We start from the raw sequence: 25473 nt of genomic DNA on the forward strand, positions 1-25473 counted from the left end.
TCCAACTCTGAGCAACCCCATGGAATACAGCCTACCAGGCTCCTCTGTCCATGGGTTTTTCCAGGCAAGAGTACTGGCGTGGGGTGCCATTGCCTTCCTCTAGCCCCCTCTTAATGTTAACAGACAACCATAGTTCAATGATCAAAATCAGAAAACACTGTTACAGTACTATTAATTAAACTACAGACCTTTGAATTTCATCATTTCCCCCCCTAGCATCTCTTTGTCATTCTGGGATCCAATTCAGAATCTCACATTGCACTGAATTATTATACCTCTTTAGTTTCTTCCAGTGAGGGAGAACTCCTCAATCTTTGTCTTCCATGACCTTGACACTGTTGAAGAGTACTGGCCAGATATTTTATAGAATGTCATTCATTTGGGGTTTGTCTAATGTTTCCTCACCATGAGACCGAGTTTATGCATGAGGCAAAATGTCCTTCTCAGTGTCCTTCTCACATTATATTAGAAAATACACAACGTTGGTATGTCCTGTTACTGGTGATATCCTTGATCACTTGGTTAAGATGGTATCTGTCAGGTTTCGCTACTCTTATTCTTTTCCCCTTTGTAATTGATGAATATCTTAGTGGAGTTACGTTGAGATGATGCTAATATCCTAATTTTCCTCAAACTTTCACCTATAGATTTTAGTATTTATCAGTTGGAGAAGGAAATGGCAACCCACTCCAGTGTTCTTGCCTAGAGAATCCTGTGGGCAGAAGAGCCTGGAGGGCTGCTGTCTATGGGGTTGCACAGAGTCTGACACGACTGAAGCGACTTAGCATGCATACATGCATTGGAGAAGGAAATGGCAACCCACTCCAGTGTTCTTGCCGGGAGACTCCCAGGGACGGGGGAGCCTGGTGAGCTGCCGTCTGTGGGGTCTCACAGAGTCGGACACGACTGAAGCGACTTAGCAGCAGCAGCAGCAGCAGCAGTGGATGTTACCTGCAACAATTATTATTATAATGTTTACCTAATAGTGATTTTGTTATAGATAGATGGAAATAGAGATATCTTTGTACTAATAGCCGGATGGATATTTATTTTATTCTGTGGATCATAACCCAATGTTATCATTTTTTACTTTGTTGCTCAAATTGTTCCAACTTTGGCCACTGGGGACTCCTTTGAAGTTGCTCAGTCGTGTCCAACTCTTTGCGACCCCATGGACACCAGGCTCCTCCTCCCATGGGACTTTCTAGGCAAGAGTACTGGAGTGGGGTGCCATTTCCTTCTTTTAGGTTGGCTCATATATTCTTTTGTCATACCTCATCATTGTGGGGTTATGTTGCTTGTGGGACTATGTTGCTGGTTTGAGTACTTCATTATTTTCTTCGTTTCTTTTTCTAAAGACTATGTTTTTGAATTTTTAATTTCTTTATTTGGCTGTGCTGGGTCTCAGTTGCAGCATGTGGGACCTAGTTCCCTGACCAGGGATTGAATCCAGCCCCCTGCATTGGGAGAACAGAGTCTTAGTCGCTGGACCACCAGGGAAGTTCGAGTACTTCTTTATTTTCTGACACACGATTTTCCAGGCTCAATTACATTCTGCCTACCCCAGCCCTAGAATCAACTGCTTCTCTGAAGAACCCTCTGAGCCAAGACTTTTTGTCATAAGCGTCTTATGCTCCTTCCATCAGCTCATGTTATGTCTTAAACACGTTTGACTTGACCGTTTAGTACACTTTTCTCAGAAACACACTATTCAGGTAGGTGGAGTTTGTACTTGTCATTCAGCACCGGCTTGTGGTTACTCCTGATGCTCCTCTGTCCACGATAATTGTCCCGCGGGGATGATCCGGGCATGAGGTAGCAGGAGGGTGGGAGGACAGAGAAGCGGGTGGAGGGCAGAAAAGGGGACGGTGTGGATATCGAGGAAGAAATGGAGGGGGAGGCTGGGTGACCCTGGACGAGACTCAAATATGCATATCTGAGTTCTTTCTGCTACACGACTAGGCAGATCCGAAAATCTACAAACATTTCAAAAGGAAGTGAGAGTTTTTGAAGTTTTAAGTTTTAGTTTTGTTTTTTTCAGTCCAAGGTTTTCGTTTGTTTAAATTGAAGTATAGTTGATGTACTTTCCTCAGTGATTTTCAATGTGTTCTTGACTCCCGTGGCTATAATGAACAAACTTGATCATGCCATTCTATTGGTTTGGTTTTTCTTGGGGTGGCGGGAGGAGGGCCACACTGAGTGGCATGAAGGATCTTCCCTGACCAGGGATCGAACCTGTGCCCCTGTAGCAGACACATGGAATCCCAACCGCTGGACCACCAGCGAAGTCCCTAATTTTTCTGGCACTTGAGCCACTCTGCCTGTAGGGAAGTTGCTCTTTGTGAGTCTGGCTTCTCTTCCTTCTCTCCCTTTCTCTCTCTTGCCTCCAGCAGCTGTTCGAACTGATTTTTGGGGTCGTGGCAAGTTGGTTTCTGGCTAAGTCTCACACAGTCATTGAGGAAGTGTTATTACACTCCCTGTGTTAGGGGATGGATAAAGTTATACATAGAGATGTTAATTGAAAACAGAGCTACGTTCACAGTGGAAATTAAAAGGAAGACTGGAAACAGAAATGAAACTTCTGGTTTTCTAATCTTTTTCATAAATAATGCAACTTAAAAACAACGTAGAAAACTTCAAATAGATGAATATGTATCATAATGTGAATATGTGCAATAAAGCCCATGTGCCATTCCAAGATTCAAGAACACGTAAGGGTAACGAATACAGTAGTTCTGGGGTTTTAGTGAGGGATGGTTTTGCTGTTATAGGAATAGTGCTTCTATATCTTTTTAACTGTCTTCAAATGACACTGCATTTTCTTCTACATACTTGCCCCTGTGTGTGTGTGTGTGTGTGTGTGTGTGTGTGACAGAGAGAAAGAAATTTAAAGAGAGAGAGGAGAGAGAGAGAGAACAGTGAAAGAGATATGACACACTAGTTTCTTACAGGAAATTTAATACATGTCAGCACAAATCTGACACTGACTCATTTGGCAGAAAGAACAAATTCACACGCCAGAGTAAACAAAGAATGGAGTGAGATCTCAAGAATAGGGGAAGGGTGGGGAGGCTGTCTACAATTTGAGATATGAAAGAGGTGCTTTCTTAAAATCATTTTCAATTTCTCAGAGTCATGTTGAATTTTTATCCTGACACCCTCAGCACTTGTCTTGAAGGATTTAGGAAGTTTCTTCCTCCCCTCTGATCCCCACAATCATTTAGCCATTATGTCCAACATAACCTATCTCCTCCTCCTCATCGCCTTTCTGTCCCCATGAGTACTCAGTTGGTTCAGCATTCACCAAGTTTTCTTTCCGTCTTTGACTGTCTCTGAATTATTCATCCCTTAAAATTCATTCTAGGCATGTCTTCCTACTCGGTCAGAGCTAGCCATTTCTTTCTTGATGCCACCACTGAATCTTGTGTTAAATGATTCTATCATTCTCTCCTAAATATACTGTAATTGATGGTTTGTGTACTCACCTCCCATACTTGACTTAGGCTGTGAGGTTCTTGAAGACTGGGATTGTGTCTACAGTCCCAATGGGGTTTATTTCTATATCCCCAGTGCCTATCAGTGCTGGGCACACCCAGCTTGATAAATGCTTGGTCAGTGAATGAAAAAATAAATGCCCAGGTGAATAAATGAAGAAGTCTGCTCAATTCATTAAAGAACTGTTACTAACTAGTAAACTCCTCATTGTCAACCCCAAGCAGATGTTTCTCCCTGGAGCGGACAGTTCATGACAAACCACGTGATAGAAGATTATATCCTTTAAAATGATATCTACAAGTGATAGTTTCTCCTCTACAAATAATTATCTCCTCAGGATATTGAGTTATTTTTACTTTTTGAAGGCATTTGTAGTTATTATGCCTGTGGTTCCATCTGGGCTTCCCTGGGGCCTCAGATGGAAAAGAATCTGCCCGCAGTGCGGGGGACCTGGGTTTGCTTCCTGGCTTGGGAAGATCCCCTGAAGGAGGGCATGGCAACCCACCCCAGTATTTTTGCCTGGAGAGGCCCATGAACCAAGCTGCCTGGCTGGCTTCATGCAGTCCATAGGGTAGCCAAGAGTCGCAGAGGACTGACCGACTAAGCACAGCACAGCCATAGCTCCATCTAGTGAAGCCAACTGGCAAAACAGTAATTAAGATAACTGCATGAATATGCTGCTGCTGCTGCTGCTGCTGCTGCTGCTGCTAAGTCAGTTCAGTCGTGTCCGACTCTGTGTGACCCCCTAGACGGCAGCCCACGAGGCTCCCCCGTCCCTGGGATTCTCCAGGCAAGAACACTGGAGTGGGTTGCCATTTCCTTCTCCAGTGCATGAAAGTCTAAAGTGAAAGTGGAGTCGCTCAGTTGTGTCCGACTCTTAGCGACCGCATGGACTGCGGCCCACCAGGCTCCTCTGTCCATGGGATTTTCCAGGCAAGAGTGCTGGAGTGGGGTGCCATTGAGAAACAGTGAAAAAATCATTTATAGAAAATGACCCTTTCCTTTCTAGGTTCAAAAACTCTTCAATTGTGTCTACTTTGTACTTTCTAGAATTCAACAGTCTTTTTCTTGCCAAAATAACCTATTTCTAAATATGTGGGCAGTGTCATGTCACTGGAAAATAATATGAACATATGGAAAACTTTTACAATTAGCTTATATTTTACTGCCTTTAAATCAAAGAGCCACTGATATTTATTAACACAAAATACTATTCAGATATTTTATGGAATAACATTTTTGTAAACAATGCAAAAAACCCCAGCAATTTAATTTTTTAAGAGTGTTTTTTTTAATGTGGACCATTTTTAAAGTCTTTATTACCATCTTTCTAAATTCCATATATGTGTCTTAGTATACTGTATTGGTGTTTTTCTTTCTGGCTTACTTCACTCTGTATAATCGGCTCCAGTTTCATCTACCTCATTAGAACTGATTCAAATGTATTCTTTTTAATGGCTGAGTAATCCTCCATTGTGTATATGTACCACAGCTTTCTTATCCATTTGTCTGCTGATGGACATCTAGGTTGCTTCCATGTCCTGGCTATTATAAACAGATGTATAGAACAGACTTTTGGACTCTGTGGGAGAGGGAGAGGGTGGGATGATTTGGGAGAATGGCATTGAAACATGTATACTATCATGTAAGAAATGAATTGCCAGTCTAGGTTCGATATAGGATACAGGATGCTTGGGGCTGGTGCACTGGGATGACCCAGAGAGATGATATGGAGAGGGTGGTGGGAGGGGGGTTCAGGATTGGGAACTCATGTACACCTGTGGTGGATTCATGTCAATGTATGGCAAAACCAATACAGTATTGTAAAGTAAAAAAAATAAAAAATAAAGAGCAAAAAAAAAAAAAGATTAAAAAAAGTATAATAATTTTAAAATTAAAAAAGTAATAAAATAAAAGAAAAATAAAAACTAAAAATAGAAAAAAAATAAAGTCTTTATTGAATTTGTTATAATATCGTTTCTGTTTTATGTTTTGGTTTTTTGGCCACAAGGCATGTGGGATCTTAGCTCCCCGACCAGGGATCAAACCCACACCCCCTGCCCTGGAAGGCAAAGTCTTAGCCACGGAACACCAGGGAAGTCCCCAATTTAATTAATATTTATCAAATGGTTTTTAGTGATCGAAATGTGCTTCAGGATAAATATCGTCGCATCATGATACCCATTATTGTAAAACTTAAAAATATTATAGCAAAATGGTGTATTGTTTAAATATCTGTCTTCTTAGACTATAAGGCAAAGCACGGGAGTCATGAACATGAAGTACTTCAGCAGAGTGACTTACCTCGTGGTCCAGTGGTCAGGACTCCACACTCCCACTGCGGGGGGGCTCAGGTTCGATCCTTGGTCAGGGAACTAAGATCCTTCATGGTACACAGCATTGCCAAAAAATTAGAGACAAACTACCAGAAAACAAACCTTCAGAAGAGTGGTCGCCTCTGTGGAGAGACAAGAGGAATGGATCAGAGTAAAACCTCCAGTGGCTGCCGCAGGATTGGAAATGTTTTCGTTCTGTGTGAGGTCATGGGCACGTGGATTTTTATTTTATTGTTATGCTTCAAAACTTCAATGTACATATTTTTTGATCCAGTAATTCCACTTTTGAGAAATATTCTTACAGAAATGAAAGACCAATATATAAGGATATGCATAAAAAAGAAAGAAAAATTAAACAAAAGAAATAAATAGTTACGATGTAAGCTCCATATATATTCTACTTTGGGACTCAGCTAAGTGTGATACATATTAGGTTTTCATAAATGCAAAATTTGATGATAAATATTATGAGCATTACCATATGCTATGCTTCAATAAAAGCTATGTTTTAAAACAAAAAAACCCTGATATTTTAACAAACATTGTTTGGTGTAAATAGATACATAAGCATACTTATAATAAGGTATATTACGCTAATAAAATAACACTGAATATGACAAAGTGGCGAAAGTCTAGTAGCATAAAAAAAGAGGCAAATACAATTCTTTCATATAGGGCTTTAAGAATGTTAAGAACACAATGTTCCATAGGATTCTCTTCAGTCCAAAATTTTAGTATCTTTTGGTAGTTGTTCGATCAATAATATTTTATTTCTTTTATTTATTTTTAAATGTTTTTAAGGTTTTTATATATTTTTATTTATCATTATTGATGTATAGTTGATTTGCAATACTATATGAGTTTCAAGTGTACAACATAGTGGTTCAATTTTAAAGTTACATATTCCATTTATAGTCATTACAAAATATTGGCTATATTCTCTGTGAAAAGTGAAATGAGAATGTTAGTCACTCAGTTGTGTCTGATTCTTTGCGACCCCATGGACTATAGCCTGCCAGGCTCCTTTGCCCATGGGGTTCTCCAGGCAAGAATATTAGAGTAGGTAGCCATTCCCTTCTCCGGGAGATCTTCCCAACCCAGGGATCAAACCCTGGTCTCCTGCATTGCAGGCAAATTCTTTACCATCTGAGCCACCAGGGAAGCCCAAAACAGTTACCTAAACACTTTACTAAAGAAGATATACAGTGGCAAATTTTCTTAATAAACTCTCTTCTCTACTCCTAAAGATCTCTTCAGGAGGAAAAGAGCCCCACCTTAGCAGAGGATGGTTTCGATCCATCGACCTCTGGGTTATGGGCCCAGCACGCTTCCGCTGCGCCACTCTGCTGGTGTGCTGTACCATACATCCTTATAATGTATCCATTCTGTACATAGTAATTTGTAGCTCTTAATTTTCTAACCCCATTAAACCCCACATCCTCTTCCCCGTGCCCAGCACTTCTCTCTAAATCCTGCTAGTAATCACTATGTGATTTTCCCTAGTGGCTCAGATGGTAAAGAATCTGCCTTCTCATGCAGGAGACCTGGGTTTGCAATGCAGGAGACCTGGGTTTGATCCCAGGGTCAGGAAGATCCCCTGGAGAAGGGAATGGCTACCCACTCTTGCATTCTTGCCTGGAGAATTCCATGGACAAAAGAGCCTAGCCGGCTACAGTCCATGGGGGTCGCAAGGAGTTGAACACTACTAAGCAACTAACACTTTCATTTCTTTGAGTCCCTACATCGTTCTCTATATCTGTGAGTCTGTTTCTTTTGTGTTATATTCACTAGTTTGTTTTATGTTTTGGATTCTGCATATAAGTAATGTCATACAGTATTTGTCTTGCTCTGACTCGTTTCACTAAGCACATCCTCCAAGTCCATCTATCTTGTTGCAAATGGCAAAATTCCATTTTTTTTCTTTTATGGCTGAGTAGTCCCAGGGACGGGGGAGCCTGGTGGGCTGCCATCTGTGGGGTTGCACAGAGTTGGACACGACTGCAGCGACTTAGCAGCAGCAGCAGCAGTATTCAATCATATATATATATATGTATACACACCACATCTTCTTTATCCATTCATCTGTCAATGGACACTTAGGTTGCTTCCATGACTATTGTAAATAATGCTGCTGTGAACATTGGGATGAATTATTTTTAAATTAATGTTTTTTCCTTCTTTGAATACATACCCAGCAGTGGAATTTCTGGATCATATGGTAGTTCTATTTCTGAAGGTGGAGTAAAAAATCCCAGCATGAGAGTAAAGCTAGCTACAAAACATTGGGGAAGGTTATAAATTTATTAATACTTTTAAACCCACTGTCAGCAGAGAGAGACTGATTTGTTTGTTGGTTCACTTTGCCACCATATCTTGGTGGCACCTGGCTGGTGCTGGGCAAGTAACACGTCAGACTCCCAAGGTGGCCAAACAGGAGAAAAAGATGGGCCGGGCCAAGAGGCGTATGCGGTACAACCAGAGCTTTGTCAATATTGTGCCCACCTTTGGCAAGAAGAAAGGCCCCGATGTCAACTCCCAAATCCTTTGTAATCCTGGCTTTCTCTAATAAAGCCACTTAGCCCAATCAAAAAATAACAAAACCCACCATTAGAAAAGTGTGCACCGAGGAGAAGCCATGCCATGCACTCTGAGAACCAGAAAGAAGGTGTCTGCAAGCCAAGGAGAGAGGTGTTGGGAGAGACCACCCTTGCTGACACTTTGACCTTGGACTTCCAGTCTCCAGAAAATATACTGAGGAAATTAATATATATAGCCAATTTGGGTGCCTGGATCTATGTGTAATCTATGTGTAGGTGTTGGATTCAGCTGCCCACTTTGTCAGGTTCAAATCCTGTTACTCGGTTAACCAACAGAACTCTATATTCCCAGGAATGTGTCAAAGTCCTCTCTTGATATCTCATTTCACATTTTTTTTTGTAAGCATTATGTTTAGCTTATTGTTTGCCTCAGTTCCTATCTACCACTTCAGGCAACCACAATATTAAACCACAGAACTCTAGATTTGGGGTTTTAGAACACTTCCAGGACATTCCTTGTTTTTCTGTTGATTTGCCACTTGAGTAAGTAGAGCTTCCCTGATAGCTCAGTTGGTAAAGAATTCACCTGCAATGCAGGAGACCCTGGTTCGATTCCTGGGTCAGAAAGAGCTGCTGGAGAAGGGATAGGTTACCCATTCCAGTATTCTTCGGTTTTCCTTGTGGCTCAGCTGGTAAAGAATCTGCCCACAATTGTGGGAGACCTGGGTTGGGAAGATCCCCTGGAGAAGGGAAAGGCTACCCACTCCAGTATTCTGGCCTAGAGAATTCTGACACGACTGAGCGACTTTCAAGTATAAGTAAGTGTGACTATGTCTGTGTGATTATTTAGTACTTCCTTTACTTTCTTATGAATTTAGTAATGTATTTAAAAGTACTCTGGGAAGTAGTATCAGTGAAAATGGCAAAGTAGGAAATATAGCCAATATTTTAGAGTAACTATAAATGGAGTATAACCTTTAAAAAGTCAACCACTATGTTGTACACCCGAAACTCAAAATGTTGTAAATCAACTAAATGTCAATAAAAATAAAGATATATAAAAACCTTAAAAAAAAACTGTTATGTAAAGAATTTGCTCCCAGTGGAAGTGGATGATAGTGATACATGAAGGTTAAGAACACTATGGTGTCTAGGTAGAACAATGTTATTTCTTGTTCAGAAGTCCTAGACAAACTTCCACCCTCACCCTTAGGTTTCCTCATAGGTGAAATAAGAATATTACAGGGATTAGTAAAAGCGAGAAAGAGACTCTGGAATCTGTAATCTTCTATTATGGGTTTTGTGCCTTGAAGGGCTTCTTTACTCATAGGCTATTGATTAATTCTGGGGAGTGGTTTTCAGGGATCTCTTTGAATCCTGATGGGAGGTACACTGTGAATTTTGCCAGTATCAGTGGAGATTTTGTCTGTAAGGAGGGTGATAGCTGATTCAATAGGGACAAATAATCAGTGTTCCCAGGATCAGCTCTAGACAGAGCAAAAAAAGATGTCACAGCACCATTTAACTCATCTGATTGGCTGCTTTGATAAGTACTGTCAAATTATAGAATCATCTCCCTGCCCCCTCCTTTTGAGAGAAGGAAATTCTGGCATGATACTTCTTTGAGAAGTCTCAGGCTTATACACGGAGAGCAGTGGGAGAACTAAGGAGAAAAGGGTGTGTGTCTCTCAAAGGTCCTAAACAGAAGCAAGTAGGTTCAGAGACAGAAGCATCTCGAGGTTCACTGGGGTCTCCACTGTCCGCACTGTTCTACTACTCCAGGGCAGGAGCTGCTTTATAGCAGTGGGCTTGTACACCATGAGCATGACTCAGGTGTCAGTTAGGACTGGAGGAGATTCAGCCCCAATTTAGAGAAACGTGCCTCTAAACCACTTGGAGGGAGGATTGCGAAGAGCCTGTGTCACTCCTCAGGGCTCCATCATTGAGAAGTGAGAGCTAGCTGGAAAGGCCCCTTAGAGGGTTACAAGTACCTGAAGAGTTTAACTGTCTCTTTCCCAAAGTCCTGGCTCTCTGCAATCCTAGCAGAAACTAGGAGGGTCTTGCTTTTCATTTGCTGGAGTTGAAGATTAAGACTTTTGGTGGCCTTCCGCTCAGGTGACTCCTGTAGTACTCAAGAGAGCTGGTTTGTCAGATTAATTAAATTTGGAGTGGACATAGTTTCCTATTTCTCTTGGTCCTTTTTACTAGCAGGGAAATGTCCTGGTTTAGCCTGTATATAAATAGAGTTAAAATCTACCTGATTAAAATTAGCATCTGAAGGAAGGTCAGAATTATCATTTAAAACTCTCTGAAATTGACCGTAATACTCATGAACAGGCTCATCAGATTTTTGTCTGCAAAACTGCAATTTGTTCAACAGGCTTTGGAAAAACCCTAGGAATTACCCTAGGAAGCCATCTAGGGATTGTTGAGCCTGACTGTATGAGTTAGCAGGCTAGTTTCGAAACAGAAGGTAGTCATCAGATCTGTTACACCTGAAACCTGCTTCTACTGATTAAGTTCCTTTTAATTGTTTTTATAAAAACATGCAGATCTTCCAAGAGTCAAGTAGCCTAAACAAAAGAGGTTTGCCTGAGTTGTTTTCCAGGAACTTGGAATCAGCTGAGCCCAATTTGAGCTCTAACTAGTTAAGACCACTGACCATTCAACTGGGCATGCTCCGTGACCTTTTGACTTCAGAGGGCTGAAAACTCCATCCGCAGAGCATGTTCTGAGTATACGTATTGTGAAGAAGCCTGTAGCTTAGTTGTATCTAGGCCAGAATGAAGATCACCTCACATTTTCTTGTTTCCAATTAGCCTCAGTTTTATCCCAAAGAATACCCCCAGCCCCTTGCCTTTGAGGAAGTGGATTTGAGACTTCCATCTTCTCACTTGGCCACCTTGTAAGTAAACCTTTTCTTTGCTGCAAACTTCGGTGTCTCAGCATTTGGGTTGCTGCATGTTGGGCAAACAATCTTGGTTCAGTAACACCTTTCCAGTTGTATTTCTAGGTACCTTTCAGCATTTTCCCAGTTAGCAGTTTTAATTCAATGCTGGGCCTATCCTTAGCCAAGAAGCATATGAACTAGCTGGTAAAAGTCAGAGATAGCAGGTTGCTAAATTTGAGTAACATAAAATTCCTCTGTAAGTCTGTGAGATTCTTTGGGTTACTGTGGGGGGAAAAAAAATCCATGACTATAGCTCAGAGTTCAGCTTTAGTTCAGAGAGTAGAAGAAATTAAGGGTTTGGTCTCTGGATCCTCAGTAGGCCTAATTTTAAAGGGATGGGTTCTGAAAAGTTCGGAGGCAAAGGGAGAGGGGGGAGAGTTTAAGAGAAAAAGTGAAGTTAAGCAAGAATTAGTGTGGGGAAGTGAGGGTAGAGAGGAGGAGCAGGCAGCATAGAAGGGAGAAGACGGCCCCAGAGGTCTAAGCACAAGGAGCCAGGAGAGAGACAAGATGGCGCCTGGAGCCATTTTCTCTTTCTGGAATGGTAACCACTGAGAGACTTACTGGTTCTGGGCACCTGAGGGAATCTAATTACTAGCTGACCAAGCTGACTTCAGCGGTCATACTGTACGAAGCACAGAGTTCAGAAAAATCACTTAACAACCAACAACAGCAATAAACCCTAGAGAAAAGGGGAAATCTGATTTTTAGTTATTACATTTATTTTAAACACATGAAAAGATGCTCAACATCACTCATTATTAGAGAAATGCAAATCAAAACCACAGTGAGGTACCACTTCACACCAGTCAGAATGTCTGCAATCCAAAAATCTGCAAGCAATAAATGCTGGAGAGGGTGTGGAGAAAAGGGAACCCTCCCACACTGTTGGTGGGAATGCAAACTAGTACAGCCACTATGGAGAACAGTGTGGAGATGCCTTAAAAAATTGCAAATAGAACTGCCTTATGACCCAGCAATCCCACTGCTGGGCATACACACCAAGGAAACCAGAGTTGAAAGAGACACATGTACCCCAATGTTCATTGCAGCACTGTTTATAATAGCCAGAACATGGAAACAACCTAGATGTCCATCAGCAGATGAATGGATAAGAAAGCTGTGGTACATATACACAATGGAGTATTACTCAGCCGTTAAAAAGAATACATTTGAATCAGTTCTGATGAGATGGATGAAACTGGAGCCGATTATACAGAGTGAAGTAAGCCAGAAAGAAAAACACCAATACAGTATACTAACACATATATATGGAATTTAGAAAGATGACAGTGATGACCCTGTATGCAAGACAGCAAAAAAGACACAGATGTGTATAATGGACTTTGGACTCGGAGAGGGAGAGGGTGGGATGATTTGGGAGAATGGCATTGAAACATGTATACTATCATGTAAGAATCGAATTGCCAGTCTGTCTGACGCAGGATATAGCATGCTTGGGGCTGGTGCACGGTGATGACCCAGAGAGATGTTATGGGGAGGGAGGTGGGAGGGGGGTTCATGTTTGGGAACGCATGTATACCTCTGGTGGATTCAAGTCAATGTATGGCAAAACCAATACAGTATTGTAAAGTAAAATAAAGTAAAAATAAAAATTTAAAATTAAAAAGAAATAAAAGTCTAGTTTTGAACAACAAAAAAATTAAGACATAAACAAGGGCTGTGATCTTCAGAAGGGTTTCTTAGTTTTTTTTCCATTCTCTTATGTGAGACAGAAAAGCTGGACGGGCTGGGGTTGTGTTACTGTTCTTCTTCAAGGTCAGATAAGGCTCTGGTCGAGTTTTCTTTAGGGCAGGTCTTTCTCACAGGAAGCAGGATGCTCTGGCATATTTCAAAATGGTCTGGCCTTAAGGTCGTCAATCTGACACTGAAGTCAGTGACCATGTTTTATTAATTTTTGTAACTTGCAAAGTGCTTTATAGATATACTACTAAATTAATATGACTTTAATCTCTCTTCTATCTCTTCAACTGACCACTTACAGCTTCATAACATGTACCAACACAGACTGTCAAACTGATCTTTATTCTTCTTTGGGGGGTAATTTTTATATTGTAATTTCCATACAAAATTGCTAATGTTTCACTAAGGTTTTAAAAACTTTTTTTTTTTTTCCAGAAATTCACTGGCAATCCACCAGTTAGGACTTGGTACTTTCTCTTCCATGGCCTGGGTTCAATCCCTGGTCAGGGAACTAAGATCCCACAAGTTGGGTGGCCAAAAAAAAACCCTGAAATGTAAAAGCTTTTTTTCCACATTTGTTTTCATTTGTTTGGTATTCATTTACACCTTTCAGATTTACTCTACCAGGAAAATGGGTATAGTTTTAATTTACAACTAATATTTGACTGCTTCTTTTCAATCTTATGAATTGATAGCTTGAGTAAAATGAATTTTTGTGCTCCTCATTCCTATATCAACCTATTCCTATATCAATCTATTTTACTTAAAGTTAATATTAGCCAGAAAATATTCAGCTCGCTGGTCATTCTCCCCAACCTATGGGGAAGCCAAAACCTCAATATAATCTTCAGAATCAGAATATGAAGAAGGAGTCCCTTCATTAGGTGCAAAAGGGAAAGTAACAGGAGAGAAGATGTGCTCTGATATGCTTATCCTGGGATCTTTGGTCTTGGTACCCCTACACCCATCTTTAAGGAAAAGTCTCTTTTTAAGTCACTGCTGCCTGGAACCAAGTTCATTGTATTCCTCACTCGACTCCATCTCAGGACCACCTGGAATCTGTTGTCTAGGGTTGCCATGGACACAGGGTTCTTATTCTAGTACTGCCTTGTTAGCAGCAGCAGGTAAAGACCTGGGGTGGGGGCCTCTGGCTGAGGACGTCCCATCACACCCTCTGCCCCTTATGTAGCTAATGTTGCCCTTTCACCCTCACAGAGTAAGAGGAATAGAACATTTTACAGGGACAGATGGAGGGTGGGGGGAAGAGGAAGGATCGGGAGAAGGGTCAGGATGGGGGTCTTTGGGCCCGCTGACAGGAAGGCTTGCCTTGTGCTTAGCTGTGGGGAACACTAATTATCATTCATCTCCCCTCCCAGGGCATTTGCAGAGCCCCCCCATCTCACCCTCAGGGGTCATGGGCGTGGAGGGAGTAGGGGCACTAGGCTTCTGTAGGAGCAACTAACAGTAACTTTGTGGCTGGCCAGGAATTGGGCTGAGATTGGACTTACCGCACTTGATCTGGGGACATTAAAAAATAGGAAAGAATGGGAAAAAGGATGCAGGGAGGGAGGCATTATCCTGAAAGGCAGCAGGAGAGAAATTGCTACCAGGATCTTGAGTAAAGTTCGCTCCTGCTTAGGAAAAGTACCCAAGTCACAAAATGCACCCCACCACCCCGCAGACCCAGCTCCGTCCAAGACGCACCGCCTCCACTAAAGCAGCCTCGCCTGCAGGTAAGTGGATGCCGCGCCAGCAGGGAGGGGGCGGCCCCCCAGAACCAGGCTGGCTTTCCCGTGGCCATCTGGGCTCTCGGGGCCACAGCGTCCAAACTTTGGGCTTCATACTCCCACTGCGCATGAGCTAGTGTCCCTCAAAGGTTTGGAATTCACAGATGGCTGGACCCCAAGCCTCAAAATCAACACTGATGGACAAAATTGGTCTGTTGTGGGGGAAAATTTCTGTTCTATTTGTTTATTTTTCTCTCCTTGCCCAGAATTGAGGGGCTTGTGGCACATTTCTGCTTGCCTCAGGTGGACATAATATTACTACTTGTTAAGTTGGGGATGTATTAATACTTGGCAGTGGCTTTTATTCTGCGACTTACAGTTTTTGTGCATGAGATCTGCCCTGTGAAATGCTGAGGTTCCCATTTTTTTGCTTTCTCATTACTGTGATTTATTCTACAGAGAATATTCTAGGATGGAAATATAAGTCACTCTGACGTAAAATTGGTTTGAAATGGTTTTGTTTCACTTTCTGGGTCCCAGGTAGCAAGTGGGTAATTTTTTTTAAAGAGTCCTGTGCTTGAGCTCCAGTCCTTTGGCCACCTGATGTGAAGAACTGACTCATCGGAAAAGATCCTGATGCTGGGAACGATTGAAGGCAGGAGGAGAAGGGGATGACAGAGGATAAGATGGTTGGATGGCATTACTGACTGGATGGACATGAGTTTGAGAAAGCTCTGGGAGTTTGTGACAGACAGGGAAGCCTGACATGCTGCAGTCCATGGGGTCGCAAAGAGTCGAACACTACTGAGCAACTGAACTGAACTGCGCTTGAGCTAAACTTAAGTTTTATTGAACACACACACAAAATGTTTCCCTCTATCTTTTGAGCTAAAATTCTAAGGGCAAATGCACAATGCGTGTCTCACAGGATATATAAAATTGCACAATATTGCAGATTTTGTATTTGTGGACTCAAGACTTCAGAAATGCTGATCCTTACCTAGTAAGTCCTATGTGTAACTTTCTTCCCAAATTGGGGGATATCATATGTGTTTTAAACATATCAAATATATAATGGATGTGTGCTTTTGCTTTTCTTAGATTAACTGTAGATTAAATTCAACCGCGAAACAAACCATGCAGGGAGTAACGAAGAATTCTTTAAATGCCTGGCTCATGCATCCAAAAAATAAGTAAGTGCTAAGATTCAAATTTGCTGAATTTTAAGCATAATTCTCAGCCCTCAATAGAATAGGGAATATACCTGTACCTTCTTTTATAATAAATGTAAACTATGCAAATGACTTGGCAAATTTAAAATTTAAAGACCTTGTTGTATGCCTGTATTTTCCTTAAAAATACCACAGCTTAAGCAGTGTACCAGTAATAACATACACATGGCAGTCATAGCCCCTGTAAACTTCTCTAGGGGTGACTGGTTGCCTTACTGGAGGAATTTCGGTCTAGGGTGGTGAACATTTCCAACGACGGCCACAACAAGGGCTTCAGTTGTTCTATCTCCGTGAAAACCTGAAACATTGCTAATTCCTGCGAATGCGTTTTTATTAGTGAGATTTTCCAATCAGCTTAATGGATGTTGGAAATACACAAATTTTTGAGATCCATGAATTGTAACTATCCATGAAGAATAGTAACTATCTCAAAAGATGTATTGAGGTCCAATTGCAGTAGTATTTGGGAAGTATCAGCATAATGCTTGGCACTTTTTAGTAAATATCATTTAAATATTTGTAAAGTGAGCATTGGGATTACAATTCAGCAATTACAAGGAGTAGACTACATCCATGTTATGTCATGGGTGAGCCTCAAACATTTTGTGAAGTGAAATGAAGTCAGATACAAGAGACCGTGTATTGTGTGATTCCACTTATATGAAATGTCTAGGAAAGACAAATCTATGGAGACAAAGTAGATTCACAGTTGGCTAGGGGTGGGAACAGGATTAATTATAAGTGAACATAAGGGATCTCATTGTGGGGATGAAAATGTTCTATAATTGATTAAATCCCTGGATTGTACATTTGAAGAAAAATGTAAGGTGAAAGATAATTTCTTGGCATAATTTGGGGAAATTTATCTTTATTTTTTCTCAGCCTTTTCTTTTCCGTGTTTTCTCATTCTCAGATGTCTGTATTCCAGATGTTAGATACGGAGGATAAGAACATAACCCATTGACATTCTGTTTATTCTTTTCTACTATTTTCTGGGAGTTTCTCAATCTCACTTTCCAACTCTATTTTACTTTTCACATGTACCCAAACTACTTAATATCCCATGTATGGATTCTTTATATCCAACAATTCTACGTTTACAGTTAACATTTCCTCTTGGGTTTTCTCTTTCTTTTATTTAATGATTTTATTTATTTTTGACTGCACGGGGTCTTTGTTGCTGCCCGGGCTTTCTCTAGTTGCAGGGAGCGGGGGCTGCTCTCTAGCTGCAGAGCATGGGCTTCTCATTGCAATGGCTTCTCTTGTCGCAGAGCACAGGCTTTAAGGCACAGTCTCAATAGTTGCGGCACATGGGCTTAGTTGCTCTGTGGCATCTGGAATCTTCCTAGAGTTTGCTCAAATTCATGTCCATTGAGTCAAAGATGCTATCGAACCATCTCATCCTCTGCTGACCCCTTCTCCTTTTGCCTTCAGTCTTTCCCAGCATCAGGGTCTTTTCCAATGAGTCAGCTCTTTGCACCATGTGGCCCAAGTATTGGAGCTTCAGCCTCAGTCCTTCCAATGAATGTTCAGGGTTGATTTCCTTTAGGATTGTTTGGTTGGATCTCCTTGCTGTCCAAGGAATTCTCAAGAGTCTTCTCCAGCACAACAATTTGAAAGCATCGATTCATACTGTCACCTTTAAGCTCTGGGCAAGGAAACTTTGGAGAAGGTAGTCACCCTAGGTTGTCATTTGGAGCTTAGGAGATGGGAAGGAGGTGGAGGGGAGGATGAAGTATTGCTCTTCGGCCCCTCCCTGTTTTCATCACCTAACCTAATGTTACCCTCTTTTGATTTTTCTTTTTAACACTTTTGCCTATTTATTTATGGCTGTGCTGGGTCTCGTTGCTGTACTCCGGCTTTCTCTAGCTGAAGTGAGCTTGGGCGGGGGGCCGTTTTTACCTAGCTGTGTGCAGGTTTCTCACTGCAGCAGCTTCTTACGCTGCAGAGTGCAGGATCAGTAGCTGCGGAGCACAGGCTTAGTTGCCCCGAGGCATGTAGAATCTTCCCAGACCAGGGATCAAACCTGTGTCCCCTGCATTGGCAGGTGGATTCTTAACCACTTGACCACCAGGAAAGCCCTGCTACCCTCGTTTTATATTAACAATATCTGGGTAATTGCTACTGGTTTCTGAGAAGGCATTTATTGTCTCCAAGCAACTCAAGGGAAAGGCATGAACTGAACTTAAAATTTCCCCTCCCACCTGGCTACTCCAGACTGCCCCTGTCTGTCCACCAGCTAAGGTACTCAGCCGTCCAGGGTTTGTGTAATTTCTTGGAATCCGTACTTTCATTTGACTTTGGTATCAGTAGTTTTGGGCTATTTCTCATCTTGGATAGAAACCCACCATTTCCCAGGGAATTATGGAAGTGTTATTACTTTAGAATCTTGAGGTGTTTTTGAAATTTAAAATATATACTGAGTTTTTGGGACATGACATTTGAAGAAGATAGGCTGCCTAAAACCCACTATTTTTGAAATGGTGACTATTCAGTATTATTTTCTGAAGTTGATGGATGCAAAGTGCATTTTCATGTGTCTTATTTTACACATGAGGAAATTGAGTTGTAGAGAGATTAAATTAATAAAGCCAGTGATTTGGTGGTGGGAAGTCTTGATTTTGGATAATATAACCAGGTATGTTTTTGGAATAATTCAGAGAAGAATAAAAAGGAATCATTATAAATATGCTGTACTTCCACATCAGAAAAAAAACAATTTAAAGTTTTATATAGGCCATCCTTGACCTACTTACCTACTTACCTTTCTTCTCTCCCAAATGGTGACCAGGGACAAGTCCTTGTCATTGGAATATTTGTCATTCTGGCATTTTCTTTTATTTTTTCCTGTATCCCTTTACTAGTTATCAATTGGATCCATCTCCCCATTCCTACACTCTCAGCTCTTTCTGGTTTCCCAAATTGATTCCCAAGTGTGTGAATGGTTTGCGAAATAGGAAAGAAAGGTTCAATAATTAATCACCTCCCTTTTTTCCTTCTCTTTCCAGTATATTCACAAACACACATAGCCCTGATGTGGTCTCAAGAAGTCCAGTGCTGTACCCTGAAACTCTTTCTTCAATTTTTTCCATATTCATGATTTTACATTTCATGTTCTTAAATTCTATTGGAAAGAAGAAACTAATTGCCTTCCCTGACTTTATATTTTTGTATGTTGTTTTCACTCTTTGGCAGGGTTATGGATGCCTCTTTAGTTCCGTCTAACAGCGCTGACAAGAGGTGCGTGATGTGGGTGGTGAAAAGGTATTGGGAGTGTTGATGGCCAAGGAAGGTTTCTTTTCATAAAAGACTGGATATTCTTATAAGTAACTTTATTTAGGGGTCTAGATGGGAAAAAAGAGATCATAAGTGGGAGAATCCTTACTCATAGTCTTGTTTGTGACCCTGATTCACTAGTAGCCAAAACTCCTGGGAAACTATAAGAGTGTGTGTGAGAGACTCTGCTATAGAGCGCCAGCAGAGGAGGGAGGAGGCAGAAAGGAGCAAACCCTAATAGATCTCGGCTCTAGCCCTCACCCTCCAGGGCCCTGCTCCCATCTAAAGCTGGTGTCCCAACTGTAAACCCACCGTCATGATGGAGAGTCCCTGCCCCAGGCTTGTAGCTCTTTAAACCAAACTGAGGAAAGGACTACAGGATATGAGAAAAGTAAGGATGCAGGGGAGGGACTTGATAATCGGAAACTTAGAAGGGGCTGGAAGATAGTAGACCTGCACAGTGAAGTTGAATTTTAAGTAAATGCAGCCTTGATGCAGTTAGACATAGCGTTAGGTTTAGAGGTAAAGAATTGTACTTTGCCAGGCTGCTTAGACAGCCCTAAGTTCTCATTACAACTATAGTAAAGCCCTGTTTGTAGTGAAAATTGAAATACTGATTGCCAAATAACTAAATTTCAAACAGATCTTTAGAGTTAAAAACCAGTTTACAAATTGAAGACTATTTGTAGCTAGTTAACTCTATGAAGTCATTTCGAGTTTGATGGTATGCTTTTAATTCCTTAGAGAGAACTCAGCTGAACTGACATCAGGAACCCATGATGATACCATCTATGAAAGGTGAGGTATTTATTGAGAGGTGAGGGGTCCAGGAGGATGGGGTGGAGACATTTAGTCTTGGGATTATCCATGGCAATGAAGAATTTTCTGGACAATGATCTAGAATTCTTTCTATAAAGATAGGAATATCAGTAAGTTATGTTTACTATGTATTTTAGATTCGAGGAATCGTTATTCAGATAAATTCATTATATCACTATTCCATGTAGACTATCTTTAATGAGATGTTTCTCTATCTATTGGTATTTAAAGTAAAATAGAACAGTTCTTCTTGATGGTGGTAATGAAGATGTTAACTTCCGTGAAAGTGTTAGTTACTTGTGTCCAACCCTTTGTGACCCCATGGACTTGCCAGGCTCCTCTGTCCATGGAATTCTCCGGGCAAGAATACTGGTGTGGGTTGCCATTCCCTTCTCCAGGGGATCTTCTCAACTCAACGGTCAAACCTTGGTCTCCCACATTGTGGGCAGAATCTTTGCCATCTGAGCCACCAGGGAAGACCCTAAGTTTGGTAATTCATAGGAATAAGTCAGTGTGAAGTTTTGAAGGGCGGGAATTGTTGGTGGATATCATCATTGGGGAGATAGGGTTTATGCTGAGGCAAGAAGAAAAGAGATAACTATGGAGAATAAAGAGAGTGGCACTGAACAGCACCTTCAGTCAACTGCATCTAATTGACATTTATAGAACAGCTCATTTAACAAGAGCAGAGAGGGTTGGTTTGGCCCAGAATTTCATTCAGATTTTTCCATAACAGCCTATGGAAAAGCCTGAACAAATTTTTTTGCCAACTCAATATATTCTTCTTAAGCTCACATGAAATGTTCCCCAATATACATCACATTCTGGGACATGAAACCCACCTTAGCAAATTTAAAAGAAGAGGAATCACACAAAATTTGCTGTCCGACCACAGTGAAGTTTGGTTTCGTTCAGTCGCTCAGTCATGTCCAACTCTTTGCGACCCCATGAATCGCAGCACGCCAGGCCTCCCTGTCCATCACAATTCCTGAAGTTCACCCAGACTCACGTCCATCGAGTCAGTGATGCCATCCAGCCATCTCATCCTCCATCGTCCCCTTCTCCTTCTGAACAAAGAAGACCAGTATAAACCTAAAAAAAGCAGGAGATAATAAAAGAACAGAAATCAATGAAACTGAAATCAAAAAAGCAATAGAGAATATCAACAAAGCCAAAAGCCGGTTCTTTGAAAAGCAATAAAGTTTGTATCTCTTTGGCCAGACTAACAGAAACAAGAGACAGAAAACACAAATTGCTGTTGTCAGAAATGAAGATGATCATGACTGATCACAGGACATTGAAAGGATAATAAAGGAATATTATGAACAACTCCAAGCCCACGAAGTTGATAACTTACATGAAATGGAGTAATGCTTTAAAAGATACTACCAAAGCTCATACAAAGATCATCCTGAATAGGCCTGAATCTGTTAAAGAAATTGAATCAGTGACTAAACCTTCCATAACACACCCTAGGCCTAGATGGCTTCACTGGTCAATCCCACCAAACATTCAAGGAAGAAATGATGTCAGTTTTCTAAACTGTTCCAGAAAGTAGAAGCACAGAGAGAAAATTTAACTCATTATCTAAAGTCAGCATTACCAAAACCAGATAAGAACATTACAAAAAAAATAAAAGCATAGGACATAAGAGGCAAAAATCCTAAACGAAATGTTGCCAAGTTGAATCCTACAATGTAAATAAAAAATTTTATACCCAGACCAAGTGGGACTTGGATGGACAAGGCTGGTTCAACATTTGAAAGTCAGTCAATGTAATCTATCACATCAACAGGCTGAAAAGAAAAAAATGATTGATGCAGAAAAAGCATTTGACAAAATCTAACACTCATGATTAAAAAAAAAAAAAAACTCGGCAAACTAGGAATAGAGAGGAATGTTTTCAACTTGATTAAAAAAAAAAAAAAACAACAACCAGCCATAAAACCCCTACGGCTGCTGCTAAGTCACTTCAGTCGTGTCCGACTCTGTGCGACCCCATAGACAGCAGCTCACCAGGCTCCCCCATCCCTGGGATTCTCTGGGCAAGAACATTGGAGCGGGTTGCCATTTCCTTCTCCAATGCATGAAAGTGAAAGTGAAGTTGCTCAGTCGTGTCCAACCCTCAGCAACCCCATGGACTGCAGCCTTCCAGGCTTCTCCATCCATGGGATTTTCCAAGCAAGAGTACTGGAGTGGGGTGCCATTGCCTTCTCCAAAACCCCTACAGTTCTGCTCAGTGGCTCAGTCGTGTCCGACTCTTTGTGACCCCATGAATCGCAGCACGCCAGGCCTGCCTGTCCATCACCAGCTCCCGGAGTTCACTCAGACTCACGTCCATCGAGTCAGGGATGCCATCCAGCCATCTCTACAGGTAGCATCATATGTGATGGTGAGAAACTTAAAACTTTTCTGCAGAGACAGGTACAAGGCAAGGATGCTCCCTGCCCCATCACTCCTTTTTAACATCATACTCAAAATTCCAAGGAGAATTATAGTAATGAGCAATGAGAAGGAAATCAAAGTATGCACAATGGAATGCAAACAAATGTCTTTGTTCACAGATGACATGATCGTCTATGAAGAAAAATCTAAAAGAATAGATTAAAAAAAAAACTTCTGGGCCTAATAAGCTTGTGTCCTGTAATCTTGTCTAATTGCTTTAATATATTGATACAAAAACTGATTACTTTCCCATATACCAGTAACAAACAAGTGGAATTTGAAATTAAAAGCAGAGAACCATTTAAATTAGGATCCCCCAAATAGATTTATACCTAAATATATATTTACCCAGTAAAATGTACAAGATGTATATGAGGAGAAATAAGTTCTTATGAATGAAATTAACTAAATAAATGGCAGAGACTTGATCTTCTGTAAAGGAAGTCTCAATATTGTAAAGATGTTGATTCTTCCAAATTGTAGATTCAATGCAATCTGAATCAAAATCCCAGAAAGTTATTTTTGGGGTATTGGCAAACTGATTCTAAAGTTGAAACATGTATACTACCATGTAAGAAACAAATCGCCAGTCTAGGTTTGATACAGGATACAGGATGCTTGGGGCTGGTGCACTGGGATGACCCAGAGAGATGATATGGGGAGGGTGGTGGGTGAGGGGTTCAGGATTGGGAACTCATGTACACCCATGGTGGATTCATGTCAATGTATGGCAAAACCAATGCAGTATTGTAAAGTAAAAAAAAAGAAAAAAAAAATGGGAAGGCAAAAGACCCAGAATAGCCCCCACATATTGAAGAGCAAAGTCAGAGGACTGACAATACCAACTTAATTTAGTATTAAGCTATGATAATCAAGACAGTATGATGATGGTTAAAGGAAGTCTAGAATTACATGTGGTGTGTGAACCATGTATTCTTTTTTTTTAGTTTTTTTAAATTTATTTTTTAACTGAAGGTTAATTGCTTTACAATATTGTGTTGGTTCTGTCATACATCAACTTGAATCAGTCATACGCGAATCAGTCACAGCACCAGGTTTGAGCTCCCGAGTCATACAGCACGTTCCCGTTGGCTAGCTATTTTACATATGGTCGTGCGTATGTTTCCATGCCATTCTCTCCATTTGTCCCACCCTCTCCTTCCCCCTTGTGTCCACAAGTCTGTTCTGTATGTCTGCATCTCCACGGCTGCCCTGCAAATACTATGAACCATGTATCTTTTTAATCCTTTAGCACTGCCCTGAATGAATGGACATCAGAAACCTAGGAGGAAGCCACCAATGAAACATGAAATATAAATGAATTTTAAAGATCAGTACATTTTGTGTGTACGTGTATACACATATATTCTACCAATACAAACACAAATATATAAACACAAATATGGAAGAAAAAGAGGTGAAATTTTCAAATTCATTCTTAGGAGTATCTATAACAAGGTGTTTTGACATTATTAAATCTTCTCACTGTAACACCTATTGGTAACTTTCTATCTTTCCTGTATCTAGTTGAATAAAAGAGGAGTAGGTCATAAGAGAAATCCTTCCTCCTAGTAACTACTAGCCAATTCTTGAGTCATTAACTTTTTTGACAGGTCAAATATATTTATTACAAATGTATATGGAATCATGTCTAGGAAAAATGAGATATAAGATTCCAAATAACTGATTTACCTGTGAATTTTCTAAATTTCTAAGAGTTATCCAGTTTATAAGTGCAAGGGCAATTATAGCCAACCTGAACTAAAGAGGTTGCAATCTACAAGTCTTGTGGTATCTTATTTTGTCTGTTTTTAATCCTTTAGCATTTCCCCAAGTAAATGGACAACAGCATCCTCTGAAGTACTCTCGAATGCAAAGTGAGCCATGATGAATAAATATGTAATATGCACACACACATACATTCATAATACACATATACAGAGAGGTTGAGATTTGGATGTTCACCTTTAGGAGCATCCATGGGAACCCAGAGTTCCCTTGATATTGTTTCTGAAGTTCTCTCATGGTAAGATTCTATATCTAACATTCTTTGTCTTTAAAAAATTTTTGTTTTTTAATTTTAATTGGAGAATAATTACTTTACCATATTGTGTTGGTTTCTGCCATACATCAACATGAATCAGCCATAGGTATACATATGTCCCCTTGCTCTTAAACCTCCCTCCCACCTGTCTTTTGAATTGAAGTAGAAAAAAGATGGACAGGTCATAAAGGGGGTCTTTTAAAAAATTTTTATGTTTATTTTTGGCTGCACTGGGTCTTTGTTACTGTGCAAGGGTTTCTCTCTGGTTGTGGTGAGCGGGGCTACTCTTCATTTCAGTGCACAGGCTTCTCGCTGAAGTGGATTCTTTCGTTGAGGAGCATGGGCTCTCGCGTGCGCGGGTTCAGTAGCTGCGGTGCTCGGGTTCAGTTGCCCGGCAGTATGTGGAGCTGTCCCAGATCAGGGATTGAACCTGTGTCCCCTGCATTGGCAGGTGTATTCTTAACCAGTGGACCACCAGGCAAGTCCCAGAGGGGGTCTTTTTAATTCTAATGTTTGTCACCTTTGATTACCATGAGTGACACTCTACGAGACTGGATTAAGGGAGGAGAGAAACTTTTTCAAGTAAGGAGGAATTAGTTGTGGACAGGGAGCAGAGGAATCTCCAGCAAAAGAATGGAGCTAATAGAACCCAGTTTGTCCATGACCCTCCAGAGCTTTTCACCATGTGAAGCTGGTACCCCAAACCCAAACCCACATCACATAGAAGGAGCCCCTGATTTAGGCCTGCAGTTAATCTACAGTGTCTGAGAGCCAGGAAAGACAATCATGATAGGTGGGAGTAGAGGGTGATGAAGGGACTTGAGAAACAGGAAATTATGTGGAGGAGGAGGGATGTATACTTGCAAATTGAAGTTGAACTTGAAAGAAGTGCCACCCCAAAAGGTTGCTGT

The 25473-nt window shown here is 40.9% G+C and overlaps 1 protein-coding gene and 1 non-coding gene across 2 annotated transcripts in view; both read right to left on the reverse strand.

The window, feature by feature from the left end:
- The window catches only part of SLC25A15 (solute carrier family 25 member 15), a 297070-nt gene that overhangs the window by 187516 nt on the left and 84081 nt on the right, over positions 1 to 25473 (reverse strand). The window lies entirely within an intron of this gene.
- TRNAM-CAU (transfer RNA methionine (anticodon CAU)) lies at positions 7108 to 7179 on the reverse strand. The gene has a single exon. It is a non-coding gene; the product is annotated as a tRNA-Met (tRNA).

The sequence above is a fragment of the Budorcas taxicolor genome, chromosome 12 (assembly GCF_023091745.1).
Source record: "Budorcas taxicolor isolate Tak-1 chromosome 12, Takin1.1, whole genome shotgun sequence".
Lineage (NCBI taxonomy): Eukaryota > Metazoa > Chordata > Mammalia > Artiodactyla > Bovidae > Budorcas > Budorcas taxicolor.